This window comes from Diceros bicornis, unplaced genomic scaffold (genome assembly GCF_020826845.1).
Source record: "Diceros bicornis minor isolate mBicDic1 unplaced genomic scaffold, mDicBic1.mat.cur scaffold_95_ctg1, whole genome shotgun sequence".
Taxonomy (NCBI): Eukaryota; Metazoa; Chordata; class Mammalia; order Perissodactyla; family Rhinocerotidae; genus Diceros; species Diceros bicornis.
The window spans coordinates 574,838-590,305 of record NW_026691844.1 but is presented as its reverse complement, the minus strand read 5'-3'; the positions used below and the strand labels follow the sequence as shown (position 1 = coordinate 590,305).

The 15,468-nt window shown below is 44.7% G+C and overlaps 1 long non-coding RNA gene across 1 annotated transcript in view; it reads right to left on the bottom strand.

Moving 5' to 3' along the window:
* Positions 1 to 867: 867 nt before the first annotated feature.
* The window catches only part of LOC131403913 (uncharacterized), a 52,905-nt gene continuing 38,304 nt past the window's right edge, over positions 868 to 15,468 (bottom strand). Inside the window, exon 3 of the long non-coding RNA XR_009219638.1 lies at positions 868 to 1,197. This is a non-coding gene — a long non-coding RNA (uncharacterized LOC131403913). The remainder of the gene's footprint in view (positions 1,198 to 15,468) is intronic.

Below are 15,468 nucleotides of genomic sequence, written 5' to 3'. Positions count from 1 at the left end.
ATTTAAATAGTGAAAAAAAATGCCTTACAAGACATTTGTCCAAAACATCCATGAGCATATTTGGTCCACGCCAAATGGTTTTGGACATGCACCAAATGTCCTATGGACCAAATCTCTGATGGATGTTTTGGACAGGACCAAATATCAAGGACCTTTTGGCTTGGACCAAATGTCTTCTGGATGTTTTGGACAGGACCAAATGTCTGCTAATTGGGAAAATGCTGTACCTTTTACTGATTGTACATTACTCATTGGGGAAAGATAATATTACTTATTGAGGACGAAATGCGTATATATTTATATATTCATATATATATATAAAATTAAGGTATATTTGTATAGATACATTTTAAATTGTTTAAATAAATTAGGAAGTCATACTTTTTGCCTGCTGCATGTGCAGAATTGTAAATCTGCTTCAGTATATTAGTTGTTATAATTAAATACAATTTTCTCATATCATTATCACAAAATGTTTTTTTCTTAATGTACTCAACAATGAAAGTTCCCAAAGTTAAATAAATGTCTCCTTAAGAATGAGGCATCATTTTTTTTTATTGGTTTATAACATTGTAAAAATTTCAGGTGTACATCATTGTACTTCTATTTCTGCATAGATTACATCATGTTCACCACCAAAATACTAATTACATCCCATCACCACACACATGTACCGAATTATCCCTTTCACCCTCCTCCCTCCCCCCTTCCCCTCTGGTAACCACCAATCCAATCTCTGTCCATTTTAATAATGCAAAATCTCTACTACTAATTAGCTATAGAAAACAGGAGAACACAGAGTTCATTAAAGGTGCCTATGATTTTGGAATGAAACCATATGTCTGTACAAAGAAAATACTACATAACTCTGGTTGGAACCTTCTCTTCATTTTTAAAATAGTCTGAGAAAATGATCCTTGGCTCTTTAAAAATTGAAAGCAAGGCCCTGGCATAGCTTGGTTATGAAACGATAGAAGAGGAAAAGAAGTTAGAAAAAATATGCATTAATCGATATACAATGGCTTTTCACCAGCTGCTGGCTTCCAAGGCTGGGGATTTGGCAGAAGCAAGCACAGTGGATCAGAAATCTCTTGACTGGAAAAGGCCATCTCCAGGAATCTGCCTGCCCAGGGTGGCCACGATCTTCCTCTGATCTGATGAAATCTGAACCATAGGACGTGAAGAAATTCCTCAACTCTGAAAAATAATGTCAAAGATGGTTTATATCAGTAAAAAGAATATTCAAGCAGTTACTTAGAAAAAATGGAAAGGCAAAAAGACATCTGTCTGTCTATTCAGAACCATGTGTGAGGGCCTGCTGGGACGGTGGGCTGGCTGTAGGGGAACAGCAGACATTCTCTCACAGATTTGATGTTTCCGCTCTGACGCTGGGCACATCCTGAAACAAACAGATCGCCAATAAAAAGTTCTTATAACTGTGTGCTCTTGTAACACTTATAACTGTGTGCTCCATTAAGAGGATTAAAATAGGATGATGAGGTCTTCAATGACTACCGAGCTACTCCCTTTGGGGTGAGCAGAGAAGGCCTTACTGAGGGGCGCCATGAACCTGATATCTACATGGCCAGAAGGCGCCAGTCCACTTAAGATGAGAAGGGAGGGAGGCCAGGCAGAGTGGAGCCCACGGTGAGATGGCCAGTGCTGGAGGATCTCAGGGTGCTTGAGAATCAGCAAGGAGGCCAGCGAGGCTTGGAGGTCAGTGATGAACGAGAAAGTGGTGAAGGAGACGTGCACTCCAATCTGCTGGCAGCAACAGGGGAACCACAGCTGGTTGTAGAGCAGGCGAAGGGCAAGTGGCCAAGGAGGACAGTCTCCCAAAGGGTCTCCAAGCTGGAACAGGAAGCAGGAGAGATGGGAACTCCTGTGCGTGGCCAACCAGGAGAGGATGGCCGTGTCACCGGACACCTGTGCGTGGCCGACCAGGAGAGGATGGCCGTGTCACCGGACACCTGTGCGTGGCTGACCAGGAGAGGATGGCCGTGTCACTGGCAGTAGGAGGCCCTGCCCCGGGCCGTGCGGCAGGCACAGGGCCCCTTGCCCAGCACGTGGCCCTCCAGACCCACTCTGCCCCCGGCACTGTGTCTCACCCCAGCTGAGACTCTTTCTGGCATGGTTTGACCTCCAGGCACTTGCAGCAGAATTTGACGGCAGACGTGGGCCGGGAGAGCCCACATGAGTCACCCCAACGTGCTCAGAGAGTGTGGTGTGCAGGGGGAATTGCACCTCCCTATTACCAACATCAGCTTCTGTTGAAGCAGGAATCCCAGATTATGCAGCAAGAGCCCTGAAGGTGCTCCATCAGGACACCAGCCCCCCCATCCCATGATCATGCCATTCCTGGTCCAATGACACCAAGTCTTTGCAGAGTCCCTGGGTTTCAAAACACTCGGTGTTGTATCTCAGGCAGCTGAAGTACAGTTCAGTGCAGTGTGGGGGCAACGTGCACATGGTTGCTCCCATCCCTGTGGGAATTCTGGAGGACGGGGCTTCTCTGGGCTGTGTGTGGGGATCCTGCAGGGTGACTGGGGCTGGAAGAGGTGGAGAGCAGGGCACAGCAGCTGGGCTGTCATCCTGGCTTTGCCACATCCAACCAACGCGATTTGAGGCAAGATCTACAGCCCTCCGAAGTAGGGATAAGAAAAGTGCACGCCTCATATAGACTCACTAGAAAGCGAAAAAATAATATAAGTAAAACACCACACCCAGTGACTGGTGCATAACATCAGTGAAAGACAGCTGTTCTTATCGTAGCTGTGCCAACACTAATCAGAGATGTGGATCCCATGTCAGTAGTGGTAGCAGAGGGCGGTGGCGGCTGTGTTCTCTTCTCAGATATTTCACAGGACGTGTTTAAAGCAGAATGACTTGTTTTGTGCCATGTGCATTTCCTCCCAATCAACTGAAGGTACTGCTTAGGAGGAAACAGGTGGTCAATAAATTAGATTATTCTCTCCCCTGCCCCTTGCACCCCTGAAGAGTCTCCCCACAGTCCTGCTTTGCTGTTAAGGGGTTGGATGAGAGCAGGATCCACTGATTTGTGTCTGAGTCCTTCTACCTTCCCCACACACCACCCCGGATCTAAATCCAAACTGGTGCTTTGGAGACCTCAGCACTGGAAGGGACTTTGAAGTAGAATAAAACCTTAGGTCATGTGTAAACCATGTGTATAATACATAATATGTCTAATGTAATGACCAAAGGCTACATGAAATCCCTTCTCAGCATATTGCCCAAAACCTTACAGGCAGGTTTGTGGGAAGAAACATAATAAGGGATTTTTTTCCCCTTCTGAACATCAGAAAACATAATCACAAAGGCCACTTAAAGTTATGTAGGCAGGATGCTAGTTCTTCTAAGAAGTCAGCCTCCAAGTGAACTCTTTGTCACCGATGTTCCTCCCTCAGAGCACGCTTCCTCCAAGAACACCCTGGCCCATCTGATCTGCTGGCCACCTAAACTCCAGCACATTAATGCTTGCTACCTCTTCACTGCTTGCTGGGAAAAGTGGATAAGTGAGTCTTAGGATGTAGATGTTTGCCCCAGAAATACAGTGCATATGTTGTTAATTGGCCGCAGCTCGAATAAACACATCCACAATCGTCAGGGCCCTCCCATTCCAAATTAAAATCTTCCTGAATTTCCTCTTAAGCAAGAAAACATCTGTGTGTATAAGTGCACATGTGTGCTTCTTATAATTTATTCCTTTCTCCTCTATAAATATTTATGCATTTTTCTATTAAATTTTATTCGAAGAAAGTCTTATTTTTCTAATGGAAATTTGATGCACACCTGCATTTGGGGGTCAGTATTGAATGGCAAACTTTAGAAAGGCTCAAGCAGGAAACCCCAGTGGAAGGTGTCCCTTAAAGGGTCTTCTTTTCAAGGCAGAAGGCACAGGTGACCCATGAGATGGCTCTGTGACCATGTGTTAGTCCAGGAGACGTGATGGAAAGTGAGATCACCAAGCAGAGAGTTGAATGGTGGCTGCCAGGAGCTGGGGGAGGAGGGAATGGGAAGCTGTAATCCTGGGTATAAAGTTTCTGTTATGCAAAGTAAATAAGTTCTAGGGATTTTCTGTCCACCACAGTGCCTGTAGTTAACAACACCGTATTGTGCATTTTAATATATGTTAAGAGAATATGCTTTATATGTTGTGTTCTCACCACGAAAACAAACAAACAAAAACACACCACAAGAGAACACAAGGAAATTTATGGAGGTGATAGATATGTTTAGTACCTTAATGGTGGTGATAGTACTGTGGGTGTATGCATATGTCCAAACTCATCAAAATGTATACATTAAATATCTGCAATTTTTGTATATCAATTATGCCTCAATGAAGCTTAAGAAAAGATCTGGCTTTAAACACACAGCAGAAGCTCAATAAAGACTAATTCTCTCTTTCCTCTTTCTTTTCCTGGGGCCATACCCCAAGAAGGATCTTTATTAAAACCATTGATTTTTAAGGTAGTGGGTTTTTCCAGTGGAAACTGGAACACTACATTTTTCCAAACCAGTGATGACATATTTCAGGAAGCAGTGGAAAGGCAAATTCCAATACAGTCCAGTTTAGGCCAAGAGAAAATTCTAGACTAGGATATTATAGTCTCCAGCACTGTCAATTTACAACTCCATGAGCCAGGAACAGGAATGTTGTGTTGTTTGTGGTAAAGCTAGGGGGCTCTGTTTTCATTAGCTTCCTTCTGGTTTTCTTCGTTACATTCACTAAGGCTACAGCATATACATTACAGACAAGTCTTATTTGCGAGTCCATTTATGTGGATGAGTGAGAAGATGAAATTGTGATACACAGTTTATTAATCAGAATTTCAGACTGATGGTTGGAATTTCAGAAAATCCTTTGAAGAAAAGAATAGAATGCATCCAGCTGTGATGAGGAACATGTTCTGGGCTTAAAACTAATGTTAGAGTTGTGATGGGACAATGAGGGATTGTGGTGTTGAGTAGTGGGAACTTTTACTTACGCAAATTTTCTTTCTTCCTTTGCCAATACCAGAATTCACTGCTTTAGCCTTTTGAAGATCACTCAGTGGGACCACTTTCACCTGCTGGGAATGTTTACTTATAAACTTAGACAGTCATAAAGCTTGAAGAACTGAGAAACATTATGCAAATCAAATCACTTCTGGACTGTTTTTCCAAGGTGCAATTGTGTGGTACAGTCAGACAAAAACAACTTAGAAGCCAAATAGTGGTTTTCTCCTCTCTCATCTTGGGCTGTTGTCCGAGCCTGCTCTTCCTCCTCTTCTGAATTTATAACGATGCTGATTCTCTTCAAGCTCCCGTCACACAGTATCCCCCTAGGTCAGTGTTCTTTAAAATGTGATCCGCTAATCAGGGCCACCTAAGGTTTTGGTTTAAAATGAAGATTTCCAGATCCTGTTTGATACCTGGTGTATTCGTTTCCTAGGCTCCCTTAAAAAATTACACAGCCTTGGGGGCTAAAACAACAGAAATTTATTCTTTCAGTCTGGTGGCTAGAATTCGGAGATCAAAGTGCTGGCAGGGCCATGCTCCTTCTGGGGGGTCTGGGAGAGGATGCATTCCTTCCTTCTTCTAACTTCTAGTACTGCCAGCACTCCTTGGCTTTCTTTTTGGCCGTGGTCTTTGTTTTCACATTCCCTTCACTCCTGTGTGTGTATAATCTCCTGGATGTCTCTCTCACAAAGACACTTGTGACAGTCTGTAGGGCCCATCCTGATGATTCAGGATGGTTTCATCTCAAGATCTTAAACTTAGTCACATCTGTAAAGACCTTTTTCCAAGGAAGGTTCCATTCACAGGTTCCAAGAATTAGGAGGTGGACCTGTCTTTGGGGCCACCATCCAGTCCACTATATCTGGTGAATTACAAACTGGGGATAAGAGGAAAGAAATACCCAGATACATGCATTAAATTAGGGGGACCACTGCCAGGGCCATTTTACATATTACTGTGGCTTTATATCTCATTTGCATGCTGCTGATTCCAGCATCCTCTCTCTAGCCCAGAATGCATCTCAGAATTCTCAAGTCATATATATTCAACCACCTATTTGACCTTTCCAATTAAAATGTCTTTCCAGCATTTTAAATTTGACACATCAAAAAATGCACATCTTGGAGCCAGCCCGGTGGCATAGTGGTTAAGTTTGCCTACTTCACTTCAGCGGCCCAGGGTTCTTGGGTTCAGATCCTGGGCGCAGACCTACATCCACTCATCAAGCCATGCTGTGGCAGCTTCCCACATACAAAATAGAGGAAGACTGGCACAATCTTCCTCACCAAAAAAATAAAAAGAAAAAATACACATCTTTGTGTTGTTTGTGTGAAACCACTTTTGTTAACAGCTCTAAGTTCAATGTCACTGCCTTACACCAAGTTGCATAGGCCAGAAACCCTTGAGCCATTTTCTGTCTCTCACTTTCCTCCAATCCATCATCAGATCTTGTTGATTCTTCCTCCAAAATGCGCAGATGGAAATCATGAGGTTGTACTTGAGCAGAAAACCACTCTATAGCCAAATACCCCTTTCTCTGACCTTTCGATATTTTCCTTCCATGTCTTCATAGCAAGCACTTTGTCTTCTACCTGATCAATACATTCAGGTGATTTTAATAATCCAGTACCATCTGTCATCCTGGAGCAGCGTTTCTTAGGATGCGGTCCACTGACCTGTCTTTCTTAAATGGTCCACTTCTCTCCATCTCCACTGCCACACCCTGGTGGAAACCACTGCAACCTCTCCCCTTACAACTTCGTAGCCTCCCACCGAGCTCCTAGATTATTCTATTCTCCTCTATGGTCCTCTTTAGTCCATTGGTAGCTCAGAAGTCAGGGTTGTCTTTTTATTTTATACATTATATTAGATTACCCCTGACTATAATCTTTCAATGTCATTCCATTGCCATATCTTTAACCCCCAGAGTTCTTAGTTTGGTCTACAGTGTTCTTCATGACCCGTCCCCTGACTTTATCCCTGCCCCCATCCATAGCACCCTCACACGTGATGATTAAGCTTCCTCCACATGGGCTTCTTTCAGTTCTTTAAAGATGCTGAAAAACTCTTTCCCATCCTAGGGAAATTAAGTACAGGATTCCATAATGTTCCATTCTGTTCTGAAATGCTCATTTCTTAATTCTTCAGCTCTTTTATGATTAACTTGTTTTCATCCTTCAAACATTACTTGCACAGCCAGACCTTTCATAAACACTCTCCCCAGTGATTTTCTTATTATGGTCACTATATCACACTGTTCCTTTACTTGATAACATATGAATTCTTGTAATTAGTTATAAAAATGCTTGCTTACTTGATTATTGGCTATTTAAGCAACTAATATTTTTCAAATGAATGATATATTCACCGCTAGGAGTTAAGCTCAGTCTTCCTGACCAAAACGTGAGTCTGATGGCTAGCCTCTGGCATTGGGAAACTGTGTTTCTTATAACCAAAGAGCTATTTATGTGGAGATAACAACGACAGGCTCTCCTTTGTAGTTGTTCTTTTGTAGAATTACTATGACTACAGACACACACACACACGTACACACACAGCAACAACTATCTGGAGGAAATGAAGAACAATCAAAAACAGGCATATTCTGGAGGGGAGTCAACATTTGAAGGAATAAAACAGAAAGTGGCGTTGGGCAATAGTGCGTTTGTAAAGTTGTCTCTTCTCCCACCCCCCAAAAAAGAGACAAATAAAAGCAAATAAAATGACATTCTGAGAAGACTCTGATCATCCAGAAGGAATACTATGTTTTAAAAAAAGGGAGAAAAGAAGTATGTAAAAAATAAAATAGAATACACCAGAATCAAAAGCCAATGGATTCAGTGAGGATTGTATGTATGTATATACATACATACATATGTGTGTGTGTGTCTGTGTGTGTGTATATTGTGAGGAAGATCTGCCCTGAGCTAACATCTGCCAATCCTCCTCTTTGTTTCTGCTGAGGACAATTGGCCCTGGGCTGACATCCGTGCCCATCTTCCTCCACTTTATATGGGATGCTGCTACAGCATGGCTTGACAAGCCGTGCATCTGTGGGCGCCTGGGATCTGTTGCAGTGGAGCACGCATGCTTAACTGCTTGCACCACTGGGCTGGCCCGAGGATTATATTTTACAGAACATAAAAGAAAAAATTAAATAGAGACTTAAATTTATTAAAATGATTAAAGAAATAAAAGGCAAAATAGAAACTATAACAAAATAAACTCTAAGAAAATGACAAACTTTTATGAAGCTTGTCAATTACCCTGTAGTAAATACTCTCAGCATGTCTGATTTCAAGCTACGAACGATTTTACAATCCACTTGGAAAATTGCAGAATATTTAACAATCGGTTCTTGTGAGCTAATACAAGCTGGCTCCAGCATTCCATAGCCGTTGGGCGGGGTTCCCACTTTTATGGCCGATAACATGATGGCCGCCCAAGTTTATAGCAAGCCCAAGAGTGGGCAGATTTTGGAGAGGAATTATCACCTGGAGAAATGGAATTTGCACTGAATGAATTTCCCATTTTCACAGTTTCTAATCTGAGGCCAGGCCCCAGTCAGCCATGTGAAACAACTAAAAATCCAATAGATAGCCTGCAGTCTTTGTCACCTGAAGAACCAGAGGTTAAAATTTGGAGCATCCATAGACATGGGAAAATTGGGTGGAAATCCTGGGAAGGAGACGCAGAGAGAGGCATTCACAAATTCTGTATGTAAATTCTGCCCTAAAATGTCTGACCCCTAGACTTTACATATGCAAGACAGACTCAAGTAGCCCAGTGAAGGATAAAAGAAGTGAGTTGAGATTTGAGCTGCCATCCAAAGACAGAGTCTGCAGTTTGATTCCAACCGAGTTATTAGTATGCTGTAACAACAACAACAGAAACAATAGAACACTTTTCAAAGGAATATAACAAAATCCAGAGTGGTAACAGCATAATATTCACATGTCTGAGATAGAATCCAAACTTACACAACCTTCAAGGAAGCAGGAAAAAATGACCCAATCTCAAGAGAAAAGACAATCAGTGGGGACTGACCCAGATGTTGCAACTAGTAGACTAAGACTTTAACGCAAGTATTAATACTATGCTCAATGACATAGAGGAAACTATATTCATAAAGAATTATAATATGGCACCAGATGTTGCAAGAGACTTATCAAGTGAGGAGCAGAAGAGGTTCAGCCGTCAGACTCTGATGCAGGTCTGGCTCCCGTGGAAGGAGGAGGAGAGGGAAAGATTGGGTGGGAAGAGATCCAGGCTGTGTCTCCCAGAAAGGGCCTGCTTCAGTGCCCTCGCCCGGCTCAGTTGCTGACTAAAAGCAGACTGAGAGAAGTGTGGCTTCTGTACAAATACAGGGGTGGGTCTGGGGCAGCAGGTGGGGCTCCAGTCCACTATGCTGCCCGCGGCTGGAGAGCCTAGCATCCCGTCTTCGTGACTCCACAGTGCTGACCTCCAGGCCCTTTCTTCATATCTTCTGGCCTATCTATCCTTCAGCTTCTTTCACAGTCGCTGAACTGAAAATTTCAGTGATTCCATTTTTTTACTTATTGAAGTTCTATTTGTTTTTGTTTTTTTTTTACAAATCTGCCTATTAATTTTCTTAGAATTTATTTTTTCATAGTTTCTATTTTGTCTTTTATTTCTTTAATCATTTTAAAGAAATTTATTTTAGGTCTCTATTCAATTTTTTCTTTTATGTTCTGTGAAATATAATCGTTACTGAATCTGTTGGCTTTTGACTCTAGTGTATTGTATTTTCTTTTTTCAGGTCTCTTTTTCCCTTTTTTTTTTTTTAAAGCATAGTATTCCACCCAGATGATCAAAGAATCTTCTCAGAATGTAATTTTATTTGCTCTTGTCATGTACTCCAGAGATATCACCAGCTTAGGACCGATTTCTGTGTTCCCTTCTTGACTTGGGACACCCAAGAAGCAGGCAGTATAAAATCAGACTCTAAACCCATTTGGGCACAGGTTCCCTTTTCAGTTTCTCACAGCAAACTAATTTCTTCCACCCACAGGCAGTGTGGAGAGGCTTCTCACGTCCACCTGGCTATATTCCCACGTTCACTTTGGTGGTCCTGGCTCTACATCCCCTGTAGGTTTCATGCCCACTCATGTAGGCTGACAGGCAGGTACCTTCCCTTTCCTCCAGGCTAAACACAAGACCCCGGTCGTTACCTGTCCAATAGAGCAAGGACCCCACTTTCACCACGTTGAGCCATGCAGTTTAAAAGTTAAAGGTTTAAAAGACAATATTGATCTCTGTTTGGTGCTTCCTCTGGGAGGTTTTCAGAGCTGTGTACCTACCACATGGCTGGAACCAGGGAGAGAGATCACCAAGTCTGCATTCTAGAAAGATCACTCTCAGCAGTGAGAAGGATGGTGCAGACGGGGCAGAGTTAGGAATGTGACACCAGTTACACCAGTGACATGCTGGACCAACACTAGAGGCAAGAGGTGAGGAGGACTTAGTTGAAAGCAGTGGCAGTGGGACACACAAAAAAGCACTGGATTCAGAAGCAATGGGACTTTCTGTTTGGATGTGAGGATGAAAATGAAGGGAAAAGTGCAAAGGGAAGTGAGAGGAGAAAATCTTGGGGGAAATGTTTGAAGACATTTGGATCCTGGGTGCAGAGACAGGTTTGAATTTGAGAAAAAGATGAAGGAGAAATGGATGGATGATGCTGCCGTAACATGTGACAGTTTAAAAAGGGTCAAATGTCTGCCTTCTTAGTGTAGGAAGATGCAAGGCCAGTTGGTGAGCAGAATGAGAGGTAGTGGACTGATTTCTTACATTTATGAACAGATGCTCCCAAAGAGGCAGACAGCAGGTCTCTGTGGCAGGTGCCTCCAATACTGACTTGGGGAGGAGAAGGTTAGGAAAAAAGAGAGAGAGAGCCAGGGAGGGGGGAGGGAGGGGGAGAGAGGGGGTAGGAATGACAGGCCTGGAGTTCCAGGGCTTGCAGAGAATGGAGAGGCCATCTGATCCAAACATCGCCCTTGCCTATCAGAGAGGAAATACAGGCCTGTCTAAGTAACTTCACCTGCCCTCACCACACAGCTACCAGGTGGCCGACCAGAACGTATGTTGCTGACAGTGGAAATGTTCTAGTTTTAATCTAACAGCACGATGTGGTTTTGACTCTGCTAGTCCCTGTTATGGAAAAGTCAGAATTCTGAGTGGAAGGGTCATGGGCTTTGGACGCCAGCAGATCAGGCATAAATCAGGCCCCGAGAAAAGCCAGGCTCCTTCCTTCTCAGTTGACACGCATGCACACACGTGTACGCATACTTGCACACATGTGTGCGCATGTAAATATACTGGCATACATGCACATACAGAAATGCACACACATAGGCATGCACGCACACACATATGCACATGGACATGCGCACACCTGTGCAAAACACATATATTTTAGTCATAGAAACCATGAGCTTTACGAAATCTTTTTTGGAGTGTAAATGTTTTTTAAATGTATGTACAAGAGATTATCATAGTATCTTGTTAGCCTTTCTTCAGTTTGCATGTCTCGTGGATATAACCAAGGTGCCACACACCTACAGAAGTAGACAATTATAGCCCAGAGCAAACATAAGGGTGACTTCTCATCTGACTGGTTCCCCAGAGTGCAGCCACATGCTCAGAGACAGGTTTCCAGTGCCCCCCAGTGGAGCATCTCTGCCACTGCACCAGAGCGGAAAGGCAGCGGTGTTCACAGAATGAGGGGAGACACCAGGCTTTGCGGGGTGGTGGTAAAATTCATTAGCTTGACTCTCTGGTCTTTCAATGATAAGTATTATTTTCTTTGACAAATGCTGAGGACAATTTTAACATGATCCAAAGAGGCTCAATAAGGAGAAAGAATATAACACTTCACAATATGGTGATAAAGAACTGGCCCAAGGAGGCAGAATTTTGAGTCTAGTACCAGAACTTTCCCAGACAGAAGCCGTGCTGCTCTTTCTGCTGCCGGGCTGGAAGAGTGGGATGGACTGACTTGCCGGATCATCCTTTCCTGCACAGCCAACACGGGAACCAATAACCCAAAGGCTCTCTTCCACCTTCCCCTAGTGGACCCGTGGGTGTCATGTCAATTGCACAAAGTTGAGGGCCGGGTCTTGACCAGTGTATTGTAAAGAGTTATACTCTTTCTCCTTATTGAGCCTCTTTGGGTCATATTAAAAGAGACCAGAACATAAGATCAATCAGGTCAGCCAGCATAACTTCCTGGGGAAAATTAATTTGATTTCTGTAAGAGAAAATTAGCAAATCTAGTTGCCTAGAATTCTTCTCATTGGTTAGAGTCCTTTTGAAGGAGAAAGAGAGGCATCAATAAGAGTGTTCACAAAGGAGAGCAGTGGATAGAACCTTTTGAACATTTTGAAGAGGTTTCACAACAAAATTTGGGATTTGAAGTGTAAACAGTTGTAGCTCCTAGGAGTTAATGCAGCAAAATCATAATAAACATGAATAATTATAAAACACAAAAAAAAGATTAAAAAATTAAGAAACTAAAATAAAAATAGAAATATGCAAAATTAGAAAAATTAAAAGCAAGATAAACTGAACTTACAAAATCTTAAAATATGAGAATGAGATTGTTTTTAAAGTGTGAAAAAAATAAGTTGGAAGAATTTAACTGTATGTTGTTGATATTGAATCTCTTGGATGCATTCGGGGAAGGTAGAAGAGAGCCTTTGGTTTACGGCTTCCCGTGTGGCTGTGCAGGAAAGGATGATCCGGGAAGTCGGTCCATCCCGACGTCCCAGCCCGGCAGCAGGAGGAGCGGCACAGCTTCCTTTTGGAAAAGCGTTGCCACTAAACTCGAGTGTGAGAAAATAATATGTAGCTACAATTGGTGGAATCCTTACCACACGCCAAGTGCTGCCCTGTTGCAACTGTTTCCTCATTAATGTCCAAAAGAACCCACCAGGACCATTTCTTCTCCCATTTGCACGTGAGGACACCGAGGCATGACGACCTTTGGGAAGCTACCGAGGGCCACATGGTGAGTGAGGAGAGAGTGACCAGAGTTCCAGGTTCAGGTGGAAACTGGGGCAGCTGCCCTGTGCCTTCCTCCACAGCAGCATTTCTCTCTCCCCCGGGAGGAGGCCCCACAGTCCACACAGCTGTCCTCGGGGCCGGACTGAGAGGGTCTGGACCTGTGCTGTCCAACACAGTAGCCACAGTAGCCAGTCAGCCCTGACATCTGGGTCTGAACTGAGATGGGCCAAAGGTGTGAAAGGTGTGAAATTTTTGATGGGGGAGATAGTGTTGTTTCTGTCTGATGTTCTTTAAAAGACGTCCTTTTTACAGAAAGTGATCTTACTTATTTCCCGGAGGTCCCTTTATCCCGACTGGACCGCTGGGTGCAGAGAGCAGCATCCCTCATCCTGGATGGTATCTAGGAAGCACGCCCCATCTGCCTTCTCAGAAAGACACCGGGCTGAGTGCTGCCCCTGGCTCAGTGCTGACCCAGACAAGGTCCCAAGAGGGACCAGACGCTAGGATGCTCCTCAGCTGCTCACTTGCACACCTGAGCAACACTAGCCATTGGCACTCACATTGTACATTATCTCCTTCACCTGTTGTCATCACAGCAACTTGGCTTCAATCCCAAGCCCTGAGCTGATGTTTGTTGTTCCTGGCAGAAGTCGTTAAAAGCAGTAATTCTCCTAAGAAGTCAAGCCATGTTCTTTGCTTCCTTAAGGCAGAAAATGTCTGGTACACTCCGCCAACACTGCTCATACAAGTCCAAACGCTGCTTTAAACCACCTACGAGCCTGAGGAAGTCAGACTTATAACAGGGCCCTGAAGTGGGAGTCCAAAGAAGCAAGTTTGGATTCGATCCTCTGCTCCTCGGTTTCCCCCAACTATCCTAAAACTCATCTTCCCCAAAGATGTCTTTGCCCATTCTTTCTAGAATAAGGACTCATTTAGCTCTGGGTGGTGCCTGTGTCCACACGGGAAGGCTGGGCACCGGACACAGGAGAGATGGGCTGAATCTCTCTGTGCTCTGGAATGCCCCAAGGGAGGCTTTGGAATGTCAGCATTTGAGTTTTATTTTGCAGATACTGAAGAGCAGTGGGTGATGCGTAAGTTTGTATCTTAATGACCATGAAGTTGTAGGAACTTACTGTGGTGGGTTGTGGTGTTGAGGGCAAATGACAGTGCAGAAAGACTGTCAGAAAGAGTAAAGGTGGGTTTCAGGAGATGGGCGGGTCCTGGGCCTCTGAGCCGGATGCTTCCATCATGTACCCCCCGGTGGGGGGCACGCAAGCTGCGGACAGCACAGGGCAGGCTGCCCACCCTGCCAGCTTCCGTGTGAGCGTGAGGGCCCAGCACAGGAGCAGACGTACCGCCCGCCGGACCCACGAGCAAAGCTGTGAAGACCACATAAAAGGGTGACGGGAGACAGCTCTGAACCGGGGAGGTGCACGAGGCCACGTGAGGACAGGTGGCTTTGCTGCACAGGCGCGGGCGTGGCGCCCTCTCTCAGACTAGTGCTTTACAAAGCGAGGCCAGCCTCTCCCTCCTAACAGTCTCCACGAGGCTCCACGTGTCCCCCCTCCCCACATCACAACGTTCCTGCGCGCACACAGAAAAATACGAAGCAGAGGTGACCACGTCTCCGTGCATTCCCAATGAAACACGAGTGCCCCTCTGCTTCCCCGTGGAGAGCCGTGTAGGCTGAATCGGGGACTTTTTCTGGTCACCGAGTCCCCTGAAGTGAGCATCCCCTTGCTCAGGGGACGGCGGCTCGGGCCGCCATCAAGAGCAGCACGGTTGCTAGCTCCTGAATCCTTTTTACTTAATTTTAATTTTTTAAAATAAACTTTTAATTTGAGAATAGTTTTAGATTTACAGAAAAGTTGCCAAGACAGCAGAGTTCCCATCTGCCCCACCCCCCGCGTCCCTCCTGTTAACATCTCACGTCAACACGGTACACTTGTCTCCACTAAGGGACCAACACCGACACGTTGCCATTGACATATTGTTAACTAAAGTCCACATTCTGTTCAGATTTCCTCAGCTTTTACCTGATGCCCTTATTCTGGTCCAGGATCCCATCCAGGATCCCACGTCACATCTCATCGTCACGTCTCCTTAGCTCCTCTGGGCTGGACAGCTTCTCAGACTTCCCTTGACCGTTCTGAAACGTGCCGGTCAGGGGTTTTGTAGAACGTCCCTCAACTGGGATGTGCCTCACGTTTTACTTGGGCTTGGACCGGGGTCACAGGTTTGGGAGGAAGACCACAGAGATGAGGTGCCCTTCTCGTCACCTCCTCTCAGGGCCCGTGCTATCAACATGACTGATCCCTGTGGTGCGGACCTGGGTCACCAGGCTGAGGTGTGTGTCAGTCTTCTCACTGTGAACTCACTCCTCTCCGCCGGCCACACTGTCCTCTCTGAGAGGACGTCACCACG